We start from the raw sequence: 17,354 nt of genomic DNA, 5'->3' as shown, positions 1-17,354 counted from the left end.
GGGAAGGTAAGAGCCCTTCTTGCTCCACCTCGATCTCTGGCTGTATTTCAAGCCGGAGTTTGGAGCGGGTATCGTTGGAAAGGGGAGATTCTCCCCTTTCCAACGATACCCATTGTGTGGCATTGCTGCCCGCGGATCGGGTGCAGGGCGTGCGATCCGTGTGCAGCAATGTAACCGGATCAATAGAGATCCATTTGTGACATGGGGGAGGGGGGTCTGCTTACTAGGTAAGCGGCCCCCTTCCCCCCTGTGGCCCCAAAGCATGGGGCCACAGCGCTGGAGACCCCTGGGGGCAGATGATCACTGCCCCCAGGGGTGAAAAAGAAAAAAAAGAAAAAAGGCGAGGGAAGGGGAAGGGGGTTTGCGGCCCTGGGGCCCACTAGGCCACAGGGATATAGGAAAAAGTGGTGTCCCTGGAAACGGGAGGTTCTCCCCTTTCCAAGGACTCCACTTATATGACACATTGCTGGTCACGGATCAGCGCAGAGTGCTTGATCCGTTACCAGCAACCACTGGACCACCATGGAAACATTTGTGACATGGGGGGTAGAGGGGCTGCTTTAAGTAAGCAGCCCTCTCCCCCCTGGCCCCCAAAGCATGGGGGCACATATGTGCACAACCCTGGGATTTTTTTGCCCCCATGAAATGGTGGTGGCCCTCCCCCTCCCACACCGAGTGGAAAGGGGGGCCACCCCTTGTAGCCCTCCCTGGGGGCAGATGTATGGCCCCAGGCAGGAGTACATGAGGCGGCCCCCCATCCAATTTGGGGGGTGGGGGAGAGGGCCCCCAAAAATGGTGGGACAGGCCCCCCAGTGGGTGGGGCAGTAAGGTTTGGGCACCCCGAGGCCAGATTGGCACATCAATGTGCCTCTCTGTACCAAAGGGCGTTGGGTTACCAAAGGAAAAAAGTGAAAATGGTGGAACACTTTTTAAGGTGGGCGGTGGGGCACCCCAAAGGGTCTGGGAATTTTCTAATGGGATGGGGCGTTGACCCCCTAGCCCCCACCCACAATGGAGTGGGTGCCATGTCATGCAGCCCTCCCTGGGACCAGATATCTGCTCCTAGGAACGGATGCCTGAGCCCAGAGAGGAGTGCAGGACAGCCCCCCCTTATCTGCCCCTGGGGAGGGCTAAATGAGATGGGACACCCCTCCAATTGGGGTGGGGGTGGAGAGGTGCACCCCCCTTCACGTTAGAAAATTCCACAGCGGTGTAGGGGGCCCCTACACCCCCGCTAAAGGGCAGCCTGCCATTTTGAATTGTGTTCTTTGTTTACTATACGTGCCTTGGTGCAGAGGGGCACATTGGTGTGCCAATCTGGTGCTGGGGTGCCCAAAACGTACTGGCCAATGCAATAGGGGGTGGCCAGTATAGGTGGTTGGGTATTTGGGTGGGCTGACACAGATAATTTATGTTTTGTTTTTCCCTTTACAGGTCTTTGCTGGATTTCTGAAGTTTATTTTTTCCACCTGGTAAGAGTGTACATTCTTTTTCACTCTTACATGTGTTTTGGCCTATGTGTTTTTACTCAATGTGTGATCTTGGGCACTGGAGCACACCACTCCAGATGCCCCTGTTCTTGTATGGGTTACACAGCACCCTCAGTGTAGTAACCCAGGGTTGTCTTTTAGACTGCCCTCTGACTCCATTTAGCTCGGGCTAACTACTGTCCCCCAGAGAAAGGTAAAGTTCCCATTTATTTTACATAGTCACTTTTACCACAGACCCAGTACACCCCATCTTACATGGAGTACTGGAAAGGGCTAATCTGTACCCATTTTCTGTCTGTACCTCCCTGAGCATTGTTTCGCTCTTTTAACATTTGGCTGGTGGCAGTGGTATCTACCCTAAGTTTTCTACGGCGATTATATTAGATAAACTTGGTAATACTTTTGGCTATTTTAACAGCCTTAAGCATAAACCTGCTTGACCAAATCGTCTTTCTTTTGGCTCCGGTTGGGTTTATTCTCCATTTCTTTTTGTTAAAGTCCTTCTTGTGTTTTACTTTGCGTGGCAAACTAGGTTTGCCTTCTTTGTTCACCGTCTTTTGGCGGGCTTCTGCAGAGAAGCCCCCCTCTTGGCGCCTGGGTGTCTAGGTAGACTGAATATGGGGTAGTCACACTTTGCCATGATTGGCTGAGGTGGTTGTCCCGGCTGGACAACCACCCTGCTGCGTGATTGACAGCCAGGCTGTGTGAATGAGGGTTTTGCGCATAAAAGGCAGGCCTCTTGGGCTAGAAGTCAGAGTCGCCTCTGGAACTACAAGGAACCGAAGAGAAGCGGAGAGAACGACGGCTGCTGCAACTACCCCGTCCCGGTGAAGCCCTGCTGCAGTCCTGAGGTATCTACCCTTCGACGACTAAGAGAAGATCCAGTCCAGAGTCTTCTTCCCTTGAGCCTGGTGGGGATAACCAGCTCATCTTCTTCAGTCAGAGGTCTCTGTCGTGGTCGAAATCGCTGCACACTGCTGTAGTGGTCCGGATAGCCACCTGCCGAGCCTCTCCTGTTTTTAAGGAGCGCACCTTTTATTCATTGTCTCTGCTGCCGGCTTTATCCCTCTGTGGTGCAGACCCCCTTCAGATGTCTTCCTGCACAACGAGGCTCCAGGAATCGTGGGTCTGCGGTAAACCAACAGGAACAACTGCCAGGGCACCAGCTGCACCATTGGAATAAGGTACTGTGTTCTGCTTGAGGAACCTGGGTGAATCCCTTTTCTTCATCCTCAAGGCTCGTCGCTGTCTTCCCTCCTTCTTATAACTTTTGCTTCCGAACATTGACAATATCAAAGTACTTTTGGGCTACGCTGAATCGTGAACTGTCTAACGGTGTGATCTTCGGCAACAGGTCTCCGGTGTCACTTAACCCTGGACCCTTTGACTTTTGAACTCCTGTTTCTGAGTCTTTCTCGATGCTGTCTGCCTAACCTAAATATTGCCTGTGATTTTTCCCTCCAACTCCCTCGGGGTATCTCAGGTGCTAAGTGTGTTTTTGCCCCGGTAGCATTTCATGTCACGGATACGCTTTAATTTAGTAGACCGAACTGTCAAAAAGTGATTGCAACCGTATCCGCGGTATCGTGTTTTGTTCATAACACCGGTTCATTCAAACACAGGGTACTTACCTTGAGACATACTGTAAAAAGTGAATTGGTTAGTTGTAGTATATTTAAGGTTTGGTTTTGTTTAAAGGGTAATAGAAGTGTTGTGTTTATAACTGATGGTTTAAAAATAAATGTACTTATATTTTTTACCTGAAACCTTGAGTCAGTGTTTGCTTGAGTCACAGTAATTGTGGTCCCTTTGTGTAATCTCTGCTACTGCTCATATACTCCTGAGATAAGCCTGGCTGCTCTGCTACAGCTACCACTATAACTTAGTAGTACAGAGTTGCACCAAAGGTAAAATTTGTATTACCACCTGTGGTCTTAATCGTGTGTAGTGGTTCCTAAGGGCACTGCACAGGTTTCTGCCTAACAAGCAGTTCAAGCTTCTCCCTTGTTATGTACGTATGAAATTTTGGTTATTGAAACATTGTATAGTGGGTGGAGGGCAAACTGCTATTGGGATGGGTGGGAACTGGGCCTGTAGTGTTGGTGTTGTGAAGGGAAGTGGGTGTTCTGGGGAGGTATTGTGGTGGCCAGGAACACACTTGCCGGGGTAGCGCAAAAAATGCTCCCCAGTCCAGCTGAACAGTGCTTTTTCCCTGGGAGGGAAGTTTGCCACTTAGCCATCTGTGCAATGTTTTTTTGTGGTGGGGGTTGCCATACGCCCATTGGTCTTATTCCAATTTCCTATCATTGTGCAGTCCAGCCTTCCGTGGTAGTAGATGACTGAGAAGTGTCATGTATATGGTGGAAGGAGCTGAAAAATGTACAAATATCTGCCAGACAGTTTGGATGTGTTATTGGTAGGCAAAGCACTGAATGTAATTCTTTTATGTTTCCTTTGCAGTTGCGGCTACTGAAACGCTTGTGCTGACTTATGTAAGTACTACATATATTACTTGGTAATGTGGGGGTGGAGGGTTACTGGGGTTGGAGGAATTGTGGCTGCATTGTCAGTGATATGGGTGGGAAAGTGTAGTGGGGAGGTTTGCGGGCCAGTGATGGTTGTGCCTTGCATTGAGGAAGGTGGCTGCTTTGCAGAAGGAAAGGTTTGGCCAACATAAGTAGCAGCACATTTTTTTTTCCAGTAGTTATGCAGATGGTCATTTTTTCTTAGCATGCTATGCACACTTGGTACAGAGCTCTTTTCTTTTACTGCAACGTTCACCATTTATGTGGTTCAATTCCAGCAGTGGGCCCAGGGTGCCCCACCAGGGTCCCCATCCTTTTGCAGGGGGAAAAGCTGTAACACACGGTAACTAGAGGGGCAGGACGTTAGGGGGTGGGGGGATGTCATTGGCCTTGGGCGTCCGTCCCTCAGGTGGATGTTTTGTCCCCCAAATTCAGCAATGGGTGCAGGGTGCCTTGGCATGGTCCCCATCCCTTCCTGGAGGGGAAAGCTGTAGTGCTGACCAGGAAGTGATGTAGGGTGGTGGTGGTTGATGTGTGTGACCTTGGCCGCCTCTCTGCCTTGGTAGTCGAATGCCCCCAAGTTCATCAGTGGTCCTGGAGCTGTGGCTGAAACACTCACAATGGGGGTCATTACGACCCTGGTGCTAAGGGGTTAACGGCACCGTAAAAGGCTGAGGCGACGTTAACCCCTTAGCGCTTAATTACGAGGTCCCTTTGCGGGAACCGACCTGAACGGCTGGTCTGGACCAGCTGTTAAAGTAGGGACCCGCAAAGGGACATTCGAGGTAATTACGGTACCGCAATTTGCGGTACCATAATTACCACCTTCTCCAATCCCATTGAGCCCTATGGGGCAAAAATGGATGGGAATGGGGAAGGGCCAATGTTCAATGGGGAATTACCGCCCCGCCAACCTTGGAATGGGGTGGTAATTCCCCATTGAACATTGGCAGACTCGTTACAACACCAGCAGCAACCATGGTGCTAATAGCACCATGAGTTACTGCCAGTGTTGTAATGAGGGCCAATTAAAGTATCTGAAGGTGCATCCATTTTTGGTGATTGTGGCACATTCTGTCAGGGTACCTATATTCAGAGAGCGTACAAAGCACACTTCCTGTGGACTTCATATCCTCTGGCAGACTAGTCACCCTGCCAAGGTATAGTGGTGTAGCATGTACAAGTCAACTAAACTCCATTCAGTGCAGTTGGTGGCCCACAGGAGTAGAAACCTTCACTGCTTACAATTGTGCCAGCACCCAGAACCCCAGACAAGGTGAACATTGTGTTTTTCCCCACCAAATATCACACTTTGTCGCGGATTGTGGCTAATAAAAACTGGGGAAATATGTGCCAGGCAGACCTCTGTGGATTCCAAGGGGTGTCCTCTTTTCGGAAATGCATGGGGTTCCCTGTTTTCCTTGCTGGCTTCGACACCCTAGGCCCAAATCTGTAGGTTGCCCACATGAACAAAATGGGCAGTGGCGAAAGGCTTGGGGTTACCAGTGGGTTACCCTTTTCCTTTTGCGCCCCCGGTAGGTGCACCCACACATGTGAGGTACCATTTTGATGGGGACACCTGTGGGAACGTGGGACAGTAGGCCATGTGTTGTTGGCGGCGTGTTTCAATGGCTGAGCCGAGTGAAATGTGTGGAAAATGCATTATTTTCCCCACATTTCGGAATTTGCAGGGGTGTCTGGGTAATAAATTCTGGGCCGATTTGCACAAATCGTACCTCTGCAGATTCCCACAGATGTCCTCTCTTTGGAAATGCATGGGCTTCCCTGTTTTCCTTGGTGGCTTGGACACCTGAGGCCCATATATGTATGTTGCGCATGTCTGGAGAAAGTGTCAAATTTAGGTGTGGAAACAGACTTGGGTTACCTGTGTTTTGGGCTTTCCCCTTGGCGCCCAGGTAGCTGCACCCACACATGTGAGGTACCGTTTTGATCGGGACACCTGTGGGAACGCGGGAAAGTAGGCCATGTGTTGTTGGCGGCGTGTTTCGATGGGTGAGCTGAGTGAAATGTGCGGAAAATGCGTTTTTTCCCCACATTTCGGACTTTGAGGGGGTGTCTGGGTAATAAATTCTTGCTCAATTTGCGCAAATCATACCTCTGCGGATTCCCATGGGTGTCCTCTTTTCGGAAATGCATGGGGTTCCCTTTTTTCCTCGGTGGCTTGGACACCGGAGGCCCATATATGTCTGTTGCGCTTGTCTGGAGAAAGTGTAAAATTCAGGTGTCCAAACAGACTTGGGGTTACCTGTGTGTTAGGCTTTCCCCTTGGCGCCCAGATAGGTGCACCCACACATGTGGGGTACCGTTTTGATTGGGACATCTGTGGGAATGAGGGATGGTAGGCCATGTGTTTTTGGCGGCATGTTTCGATGGGTGACCAGAGTGAAATGTGCGGAAAATGCATTTTTTTCCCACATTTCGGACTTTGCGGGGTTGTCTGGGTAATAAATTCTTGGCCAATTTGCGCAAAACATACCTCTGCCGATTCCCACAGAAGTCCTCTTTTCGGAAATGCATGGGGTTCCTTGTTTTCCTTGTTGGTTTGAAAAACAGAGGCCCATATCTGTATGTTGCGCTTGTCTGGAGAAAGTGTCAAATTCAAGTGTCCAAACAGACTTGGGGTTACCTATGTTTTAGGATTTCCCCTTGGCGCCCAGGTAGGTGCACCCACACATGTGAGGTACCGTTTTCATTGGGACACCTGTGGGAACGCAGGACGGTAGGCCATGTGTTGTTGGTGGCGTGTTTCGATGGGTGACCAGAGTGAAATGTGCGGAAAATGCGTTTTTTTCCCACATTTCGGACTTTGCAGGGGTGTCTGGGTAATAAATTCTGGGCCGATTTGCACAAATCATACCTCTGCGGATTCCCACAGATATTCTCTTTTCGGAAATGCATGGGGTTTCCTGTTTTCCTTGGTGGCTTGGACACCCGAGGCCCATATCTGTATGTTGCGCTTCTCTGGAGAAATTGTCAAATTCAGGTGTGAAAACAGACTTGGGGTTATCTGTGTTTTAGGCTTTCCCCATGGCGCTCAGGTAGGTGCACCCACACACATGAGGTACTTTTTTCCTCGGGACACCTTTGGGAACATGGGACGGTAGGCCATGTGTTGTTGGCAGCGTGTTTCGATGGGTGAGCCAAGTGAAATGTGCGGAAAATGCATTTTTTTCCCCTCATTTCGTATTTTGCGGGGGTGTCTGGATAATAAATTCTGGCCCGATTTGCACAAATCATACCTCTGCGGATTCCCATGGATGTCCTCTTTCCGGAAATGCATGGGGTTCGCTGTTTTCCTTGGTGGCTTGCACACCCGAGGCCCATATCTGTATGTTGCGGTTGTCTGGAGAAATTGTCAAATTCACGTGTGAAAACAGACTTGGGGTTATCTGTGTTTTAGGCTTTCCCTTTGGCGCCGCCCAGGTAGGTGCACCAACACATGTGAGGTACTGTTTTCATCAGGACACCTGTGGGAACGCGGGACAGTAGGCCGTGTGCTGTTGGCAGCGTGTTTCGATGGTTGAGCCTAGTGAAATGTGCGTGCATTTTTTTCACCCACATTTCGGAATTTGCGGGGGTGTCTAGGTAATAAATACTTGGCCGATTTGCACAAATCATACCTCTGCGGATTCCCACGGGTGTCCTCTTTTCGGAAATGCATGGGGTTCGCTGTTTTCCTTGATGGCTTGGACACCCGAGGCCCATATCTGTATGTTACGCATGTCTGGAGAAAGTGTCAAATTCAGGTGTCGAAACAGACTTGGGGTTACCTGTGTTTTAGGCTTTCCCCTTTGGGCCCAGGTAGGTGCACCCACACATGTGAGATACCGTTTTGATTGGGACACCTGTGGGAACGCGGGACGGTAGGCCATGTGCTGTTGGCGGTGTGTTTCAATGGGTGAGCCGAGTGAAATGTGCAGAAAATGCGTTTTTTTTCCCACATTTCGGACTTTGCGGGGGTGTCTGGGTAATACATTCTGGGCCGATTTGCGCAAATCATACCTCTGCAGATTCCCACGGATGTCCTCTTTTTCTGAAATGCATGGGGTTCCCTGTTTTCCTTGTTGGTTTGAAAAACAGAGGCCCATATCTGTATGTTGCGCTTATCTGGAGAAAGTGTCAAATTCAGGTGTCCAAACAGACTTGGGGTTATCTATGTTTTAGGATTTCCCCTTGGCGCCCTGGTAGGTGCACCCACACATGAGAGGTACCGTTTTCATCGGGATACCTGTGGGAACGCCGGACGGTAGGCCATGTGTTGTTGGTGGCGTGTTTCGATGGGTGACCAGAGTGAAATGTGCGGAAAATGCGTTTTTTTCCACATTTCGCACTTTGCAGGGGTGTCTGGGTAATAAATTCTGGGCCGATTTGCACAAATCATACCTCTGCGGATTCCCACAGATGTCCTCTTTTCGGAAATGCATGGGGTTTCCTGTTTTCCTTGGTGGCTTGCACACCCGAGGCCCATATCTGTATGTTGCGCTTCTCTGGAGAAATTGTCAAATTTAGGTGTGAAAACATACTTGTGGTTATCTGTGTTTTAGGCTTTTCCCATTGCGCTCAGGTAGGTGCACCCACACACATGAGGTACTGTTTTCCTCGGGACACCTTTAGGAACATGGGACGGTAGGCCATGTGTTGTTGGCAGCGTGTTTCGATGAGTGAGCCGAGTGAAATGTGCGGAAAATGCATTTTTTTCCCCTCATTTCGGATTTTGCGGGGGTGTCTGGGTAATAAATTCTGGGCCGATTTGCACAAATCATACCTCTTCGGATTCCCATGGATGTCCTCTTTCCGGAAATGCATGGGGTTTGCTGTTTTCCTTGGTGGCTTGGATACCCGAGGCCCATATCTGTATGTTGTGGTTGTCTGGAGAAATTGTCAAATTCAGTTGTGAAAACAGACTTGGGGTTATCTGTGTTTTAGGCTTTCCCCTTGGCGCCGCCCAGGTAGGTACACCAACACATGTGAGGTACCGTTTTCATCGGGACACATCTGGGAACGTGGGACGGTAGGCCGTGTGCTGTTGGCAGCGTGTTTCGATGGGTGAGCCTAGTGAAATGTGCGTGCATTTTTTTCACCCACATTTCGGAATTTGCGGGGGTGTCTAGGTAATAAATACTTGGCCGATTTGCACAAATCATACCTCTGCGGATTCCCACGGGTGTCCTCTTTTCGGAAATGCATGGGGTTCCCTGTTTTCCTTGATGGCTTGGACAACCGAGGCCCATATCTGTATGTTACGCATGTCTGGAGAAAGTGTCAAATTCAGGTGTTGAAACAGACTTGAGGTTACCTGTGTTTTAGGCTTTCCCCTTTGCGCCCAGGTAGGTGCACCCACACATGTGGGGTACCGTTTTGATCGGAACACTTCTGGGAACGCGGGACGGTAGGCCATGTGTTGTTGGCGGTGTGTTTCAATGGGTGAGCCTAGTGAAATGTGCGAAAAATTTGTTTTTTTTCCCACACCCCGGACTTTGCAGGGGTGTCTGGGTAATACATTCTGGGGCGATTTGCACAAATCATACCTCTGCGGATTCCCACGGATGTCCACTTTTCGGAAATGCATGGGGTTCCCTGTTTTCCTTGGTCGCTTGGACACCCGAGGCCCATATCTCTATGTTGTGCATGTCTGGAGAAAGTGTCAAATTCAGGTGTCGAAACAGACTTGGGGTTACCTGTGTTTTAGGCTTTCCCCTTGGCGCCCAGGTAGGTGCACCCACACATGTGAGGTACCGTTTTGATCGGGACACCTGTGGGAACGCGGGATAGTAGGCCCTGTGTTGTTGGCGGTGTGTATCGATGGTTGAGCCGAGTGAAATGTGCGGAAAATGCATTTTTTTTCCCACATTTTGGATTTGCAGGGGTGTCTGGGTAATAAATTCTGGGCCGATTTGCACAAATCATACATCTGCGGATTCCCACAGGTGTCCTCTTTTCGGAAATGCATGGGGTTTCCTGTTTTCCTTGGTGGCTTGGACACCCAAGGCCCATATCTGTATGTTGCGCTTGTCTGGAGAATGTGTCAAATTCAGGTGTCGAAACAGACTTAGGGTTACCTGTGTTTTAGGCTTTCCCCTTGGCGCCCAGGTAGGTGCACCCACACATGTGAGGTACCCTTTTGATCGGGACACCTGTGGGAATGCGGGATGGTAGGCCATGTGTTGTTGGCGGCGTGTTTCGATGGGTGAGCCGAGTGAAATGTGCCGAAAATGCGTTTTTTTCCCCACATTTCAGACTTTGTGGGGGTGTCTGGGTAAACAATTCTGGGCCAATTTGCGCAAATCATACCTCTGCAGATTCCCAAGGATGTCCTCTTTTTGGAAATGCATGGGGTTCCCTGTTTTCCTTGGTGGCTTGGACACGCAAGGCCCATATCTGTATGTTGCGCTTGCCTGGAGAAAGTGTCAAATTCAGGTGTGCAAACAGACTTGGGGTTACCTGTGTTTTAGGATTTCCCCTTGGCGCCCAGGTAGATGCACCCACACATGTGAGTTACGGTTTTCATCGGGACACCTGTGGGAACGCGGGACGGTAGGCCATGTGTTGTTGGCAGCGTGTTTCCATTGGGTGAGCCGAGTGAAATGTGCGAAAAATGAATTTTTTTTCCCACATTTCGGACTTTGCGGGGGTGTCTGTGTAATTAATTTTGGGCCGATTTGCGCAAATCATACCTCTGCGGATTCCCACGGGTGTCCTCTTTTCAGAAATGCATGGGGTTCCCTGTTTTCCTTGTTGGCTTGGACACCCGAGGCCCATATCTGTATGTTGCGCTTGTCTGAAGAAAGTGTGAAATTCAGGTGTAAAAACAGACTTGGGGTTACTTGTGTTTTAGGCTTTCCCCTTGGTGCCCAGGTAGGTGCACCCACACATGTGAGGTACCGTTTTCATCGGGACACCTGTGGGAACACAGGAAGGTATAACATTTGTTGTGTTTATGTGGTTTTCATAACGTTTTGATCCATTTGCTGGTGCCCTTTGTCACACAACCCTTTCATTTCCCAAATGGGACCTACATTTAGGCGCTTCTTTAGGCACCATACACTTTTGTAACGTGCACAAATCGCCTACCATTGAAAAGGTCTGCCTGTGCTCTTTCAAAAAATGGATGCTTGCTATTCCTCACCACATTGGTTTCCCGATTTACACATGCTAAGTGCGTCTGTTCAGGCCGTGAGCATAAAACTCCTGTGTACCATGGCTCAGTGTTTGGCTTGTGGTATTGCTTGTTTTGTAAACCACTCCAAAAACTGTGTGCTTTCCTAACTGCAAGAGTCGGGGGAATGTAGCGGAGCATTACTTTTCTCAAAATTCATAGAGGCCATTGCCGTACCAAGCCAACCATATCCAACACATACCATTTTTTGGGGTCAATTTCCCCTTTTTCCCCCAATTTATGGCATTTTCTCCTACCTAGTTGTTGCCTGACCCACGTAAATCACCCCTTCCTAAACTTGGAATTTTGTCTATTTTTTAGAAATATATGCCTTTCCTACCCTTTTCTTCCATTCTGTCCATGCATGTCCAATTGGCAAAAATTGCCAAAATCGCCTGCCACTCACAAAACAGTTGATAACCACATCAAAATTAATTCTTTTTGTTTCCACTCAACCTGTTCTTGAAAGCCAGGAAATTGGGGAATTCAGCACAGCAAACCATTTGTTCCTAGCTCTTACAAGGAAAACAACACAGGCTTCGTTGTTCATCATTTTATTGCCATTTTTTTGAAAAAACCCAACATTTTTGCACTTTTTGCTTATTTTCTCTCACCCCCCTACAGCAACCTAGGATTCCTGGGTGGCGTTACGACCACCTACATGTGGGAAAAAAGAGCCAAATTTGGCCGAGATATCTCATGTAACAAAAAAGTTACAAGGCTTTGAATGGCCACATACCGAAATCACCAAAAAAGGCCCTGGCACTGGGGGGGGGGAACACCCATGGCACTTAAAAGGTTAAAACAAACAAGTGTGATTTATCGCTTTGTTTTTCAGACCGCCCCTTGCTTTGGTCTATGTTGGGAAGTCAGACAAAAAAATGTTAACAAAATTCACCCTGTAGGGTGCTGCCAAATGGAGAATTAATTAAATTAATATATTTGGTTACATAGGCTAAGGATCTACACCGTTTTCGCCCCCCGCTCCCACCCACCATTAAGGGAAAGGATTCAAGGTAAGCAGACTCCCCCCACCTTCTTGTTTTCGAGGGCTTAGTTCTACTTAAATAGCGAGCCTTTGTTCAAGGTTCAGGAAAGCCAGCTGAATCTCAGGACACTCTGGTAAATTAGGGCAGGGGACTGGTCATTCTACTTTCAAAGATGGCCTCCAACTCTCCACCACAAGACCCAGTCAGCTTTGAGACCTTCCTAGAAATAGACAGCTCCAACCAGATACACTCTCAACAATCTCCTCTGGTGTCTCCTTACAGCTGTCTGACAGATGGTAAGTTTCAGCAGCCTTCCTGATGGTCTCTCTCTTCTCTCTGTCCTCCTGTCCGTCTCCTTTTTCTGTCTGTCAATTTTTTGTGTGTCCTCTGTCCTAGTGCAGTCCCCCTTATATAGCAGCAATGACCTCACTGATTTTACAATCTTGGGAAGTACCCTGCAATATTCCCTGCCACTGGGATTGGACAGTTACCCACTCTCTCTGCCCTGACCCAGCCTCCAAGTCACGATTGGTTTAGGGCTTGGGAGCAACATATGTTTATTCCCATTTGTCATTATCCTTTGTTCTCCTTTCAACTTTTTTGGCAAAAACTAGTTATGCAGCACAACTTCATAATTCTACTAGCAACTGCCATACTAAACATATTTTCTGATTTAGCTAATCATGAATAATTAGATAAAACGACCCCCAAATCCATACGATATAGCATGGCCATGTAGCATATTTATGCCATTTCCATAAAAAGTACAACAGTCATGAATATGTACGTTATTAAGCATATCCCTAATTTCATTTTCCACCCGCTCACCAACTCTCACATTTGAAACATGTTCAGATCAGCCAGAAACCTAGTCTAACTGGCCATTACAGTTCGCAGAGTCAGAGGTAGATGCATTTTATATCCCCAAAATCACATGGAAATTACATAAATGGTACAAAAATGAAATCAATCCACATTATGGTTGCTGAGATAAATGCCTAAATGATAACAGTCCTTTTAAATTAATTGTGAATGTTCATGAGGGACAAAGGGCAGTTTCTGCCTTCCAACCATTTGTTTTCAGTGGGCCAGCATGTACCTACATCAATCTCCTTTTTGTTGGAAGCTTGCTGCTTGAAGTGGGTGCCCCCATTTTCACACATATTAGTCATGCTCCAGCCAAGCGAGAATTTCCTTGATGTCCCTGCTTTTATAGCCAGCAGGTCTGGAGTACATTGAATTTTGACGCCTTTAGCAGCACATTTTTATTGCGGGAGGTCATTAGATGGTCATTTTCCATGCAGACGAAGTGGCTCTTCAAATATCGCTGGATTTTGTAGATGAAACATAATATACATTGCTTTTGTCAACTCATGTTTTGTTTTCCTGTGAGCAGTGATATTTTCCCACTTGTTTTCAATGTTTAAAAATCCTGTTTTCCATGTGACAGAGATCTGTGATTGCTCCTTCTTTTGTAAATTAAAATGCTGCTTACCCATTGGTAATGACAAGTAGGTCCCTTTCCACATGGCTCTTTAACTTTAACGGTTTTTGTTTCAGTGTTTAACATTTTGCTATTCATGTGAAATGGACTTCTTTTTGGGGCCTTTAAATGCACCCCACATGCCTCCCTGTTCTTTCATGACTCTTTGTTGGGGAAGAGCAGGGAAGAGTGGGGTTTCATTAGGCATAATCTTCTTCATAAGTGTTTGGGCACTCCAGTCACCCCATCCATCTCTGGGTTGGGAGGTATGGCATGGCACCCCCTTGTCTTCCTTCTTTTGGGAGTGGACACTACAGCCTCCCCTTCCATCTTTGGGTTGGAGCGCATGGCACAGCATCCCCTTTCTTGATTCCTTTCCAGGTCCATGGGGTTCCCAGCCTGGAAGTTAAGGAGGTTAGTTCTCTAATAAAGGATGGAAAGAGTGTCATTACTTTTACACATATTTTTCCCTGGGAAGATTTACATAGAATATACAACAACAACATAAAGTTATAACATGACATTTTCATTTCACAAACACATTTTGTTTATTTTATTCATTTGTACAAAGCACTAAGTAAATTACTCCCATTTATATAAATATATATATATATATTACACAGCCTTGCTAATGGCTGTGTAGTTATAGTTAAGTTGCTATTCCGATAGGAAGAGCACTTTTTGGGCAGCTTATAACTTCACTCCCCCTGGACGAATCCACACCAAACTTTGCAAAAAAAGTGTATGGCCCACTCTGTGTGTGTATGACATGTCCACCGATTGGATGGTGAAGGGCGTGGAGTTTGTCAGATTTTTTGGAAACGCCTGCTATCTTGGATCCACGGACATTCGCGGACAGTGCGGTGACAAATGGTGGAGACATACAACTTTGGCAAGAGTGTTGGTGTGTAAGAGCATTTGGGGAGGCTAGGGGAGTAAGGGATGGGTCAAATGCTGTATTTATTTAGGTGGCAGGCACCCCTATTGTGTTCGTCATGTCCGCGGACAGACGCACTGTCCGGGATGTCCATAATTGGGTGAACGGGGTTGTCCTAAGGACACTATTTCTTTCCGTACTGTCCGCAGGCAAGTTGAAACTGTTCTAAGAATGGGCTTGGTGTCCAGGATGTCCATACTTACCAAAAATCGGGGTGTTCTAAGGACACTATTCCTGTCTGTAGTGTCCGCATGCAAGTTGAAACTGTTCTAACAACAGGCGCAGTGTCCGGGTTGTCTGCAATTAATCAACATGGAGGTGTCCTAAGGACACTATTCCTGTCCGTAGTGTCCCCAGGCAAGTTGCAACTGTTCTAAGAACAGGCACGGTGTCCGGGTTGTCCACAATTAACCAAAATTAAGGTGTCCTAAGACACTATTTCCTGTCCGTAGTGTCCACAGGCAAGTTGAAACTGTTCTAAGAACAGGCATGGTGTCCGGGATGTCCTTAAGCAATCAAAATGGAGGTGTCCTATGGACACTATGGGCCACATTACACGGAAGGTGGTAATGGTTAAGGGCCACCGTTAATGGTAACGGTGCCCGTTAATCATTACCGCCTTACTACGAGGTCCCTTAGCGGGTTGGTGCTTTAACGCCTGCTTTTTGCAGGCGTTAGAAACCAACCCGCTAAGGGACCTCGGAGCTAATTACGGCACCGCAAAATTGCGGTCCCGTAATTAGCGCCTTCCCCATTCCCATAGAGCCCTATGGGGCAGAAATGGGAATGGGGAAGGGCAATGGCGGAAGGGGGATTTACCGCCCCACCAACCTTGGAATGGGGCAGTAAATCCCCTTTCCGCCGAGGCGGTGCCGGTATTTTACCGGCATGAGCCATGGCGCTAATAGCGCCATGGCTCACCGCCTTCCGTGTAATGAGGCCTTGTATCTGTCAGTGCTGGACGCAAGCAAAACAAAACTGTTCTTAGAACGTGTTAGGTGTCCGCGGACATAAAAATGCCCATACTGCATGGTTAACATGTTTGATTCTATGGGTGTGATCTATGGGTGTGATATGCTGCGGTGGTTGTGGCCAGGGCCTAGAGTCTTGGGTGCATGGCCAAAGGCCATAGGCCATGCACCCAAGACTCTAGGCCCTGGCCACAACCACCGCAGCATATCACACCCATAGATCACACATATAGAATTGAATATGTATGAAATATTTGCAAATCTACAGTTTATGTACTGTTTGATTTGTATAGTTTGTATGTGAAGTTTTGGGTACATCATGCCATTAAGATTGTAGAGTTCGGTAACAAGCACTGCAGTATAACATATACATGGAAGTAAACATTTTGCATTGTGGTGTACGGTTACATGTTTGCTTCAATGGTTGTGTTATGGAGCAGTATTTATGAGTTGTACTTATTATAATATACTTACTGTTTGGTTTGGTAACTGGAGTACATATATTCTTAGTTAATAACTTTGATAAAAGAAAAGATCATGTTAGTGTCGGTAGTTTGTAAGGACTTATAACATTGAATAATAGACATTTTTGATTCATTTCGACCCTCATATTTATTAGATTACAAACCAGTGTACTGTGCAATTTGCTCAGTTTCTGTGTTTGTTGTTAAATCATTGGGTCTGTGGGAGAAAAGAAAATCCAGGTTGGATTACAAAAAAAACTTTTTTTCTTTTGGTACAGCACATTTATTGTTGTGTTTTCAGTGTTTACTTGTTGTTTCTGGCTAATGTTGGCTTGTTGCAGATTGTTAGATACTTGTTGTTGAATTGTAACTGATTATACTTTTTATTTATATTCTCAAATTGTTAATCTATCTGTTTGGTTGTTGCAAAATCTTGGGCCGTTAGATACATGTTGGCGTAATCTAACTGTTTTTTAATTGAAGTTTTATTAATGTTTATGCACAGATTAGTTATTAGTGGTATTGATTTATTTGTTTGGATGTTGAACATTTTTGGAGCTGTTAGATACCTGTTGGCGTATTCTGTTTATAGTTTTCTAATTGAAGATTTGTTAATGTTTAAGTAAAGATTAGTTATTTAATGTTGGCTTTAAGAAGTTTAAATAAGCTTTCATACGATTTTTTGGTAATCTCTGCTTTAGAGTAATGGTACTATCATTACAATCAAACCATCCACAATTCTTTTTTTATCTATGCAGTGTAGTGACCTGCATTGGTTGTGGCTCCTGCGTGGTAGATTATACCTATTGTTGTGAATGTTTTCTTACCAAGCGATACTTGACCATGTGTGAATCCAGACAGCTTGCAGTTGTTTTTGGTATCATCTGCATTGTAACATAGAAACATTAATGTTACGTATTTACTATATGTTTGTAATAGTAAGGTGGAGCAATTATCTGAATTGCAGGTAGTACATAATCTGCCATGGTTTGCATGTTGTACAAGTTGCTGAAATGGAACGGATTCACAGTTAGGTGTGGATACATACACAAAACGTTCATTAGGGATTTGTTCATATTGCATATTGTTGCACAGAGTGCATGTATGTTTCCACATTTATGAAATTAACATTTGCAAACACAATTGGTCTGTACTGTGTAAGTAAATGTTGTCAAGAATTGGTGGCAATTGAAATAGAATATTCATTGCTACATTTGCGTAGCAATTTACACCAGTTATATTTGAAAATTTGAATGGACCCGTTAGTTCTGTATCCAAGTAATTTTTTCAGAGTGCGTGTTGCTTCTTTGAAGAAGTA

The sequence above is a fragment of the Ambystoma mexicanum genome, chromosome 5p (genome assembly GCF_040938575.1).
Source record: "Ambystoma mexicanum isolate Mex_15411 chromosome 5p, UKY_AmexF1_1, whole genome shotgun sequence".
Lineage (NCBI taxonomy): Eukaryota > Metazoa > Chordata > Amphibia > Caudata > Ambystomatidae > Ambystoma > Ambystoma mexicanum.
The sequence above is the reverse complement of the archived record's forward strand: the minus strand, read 5'-3'. Positions refer to the sequence as shown.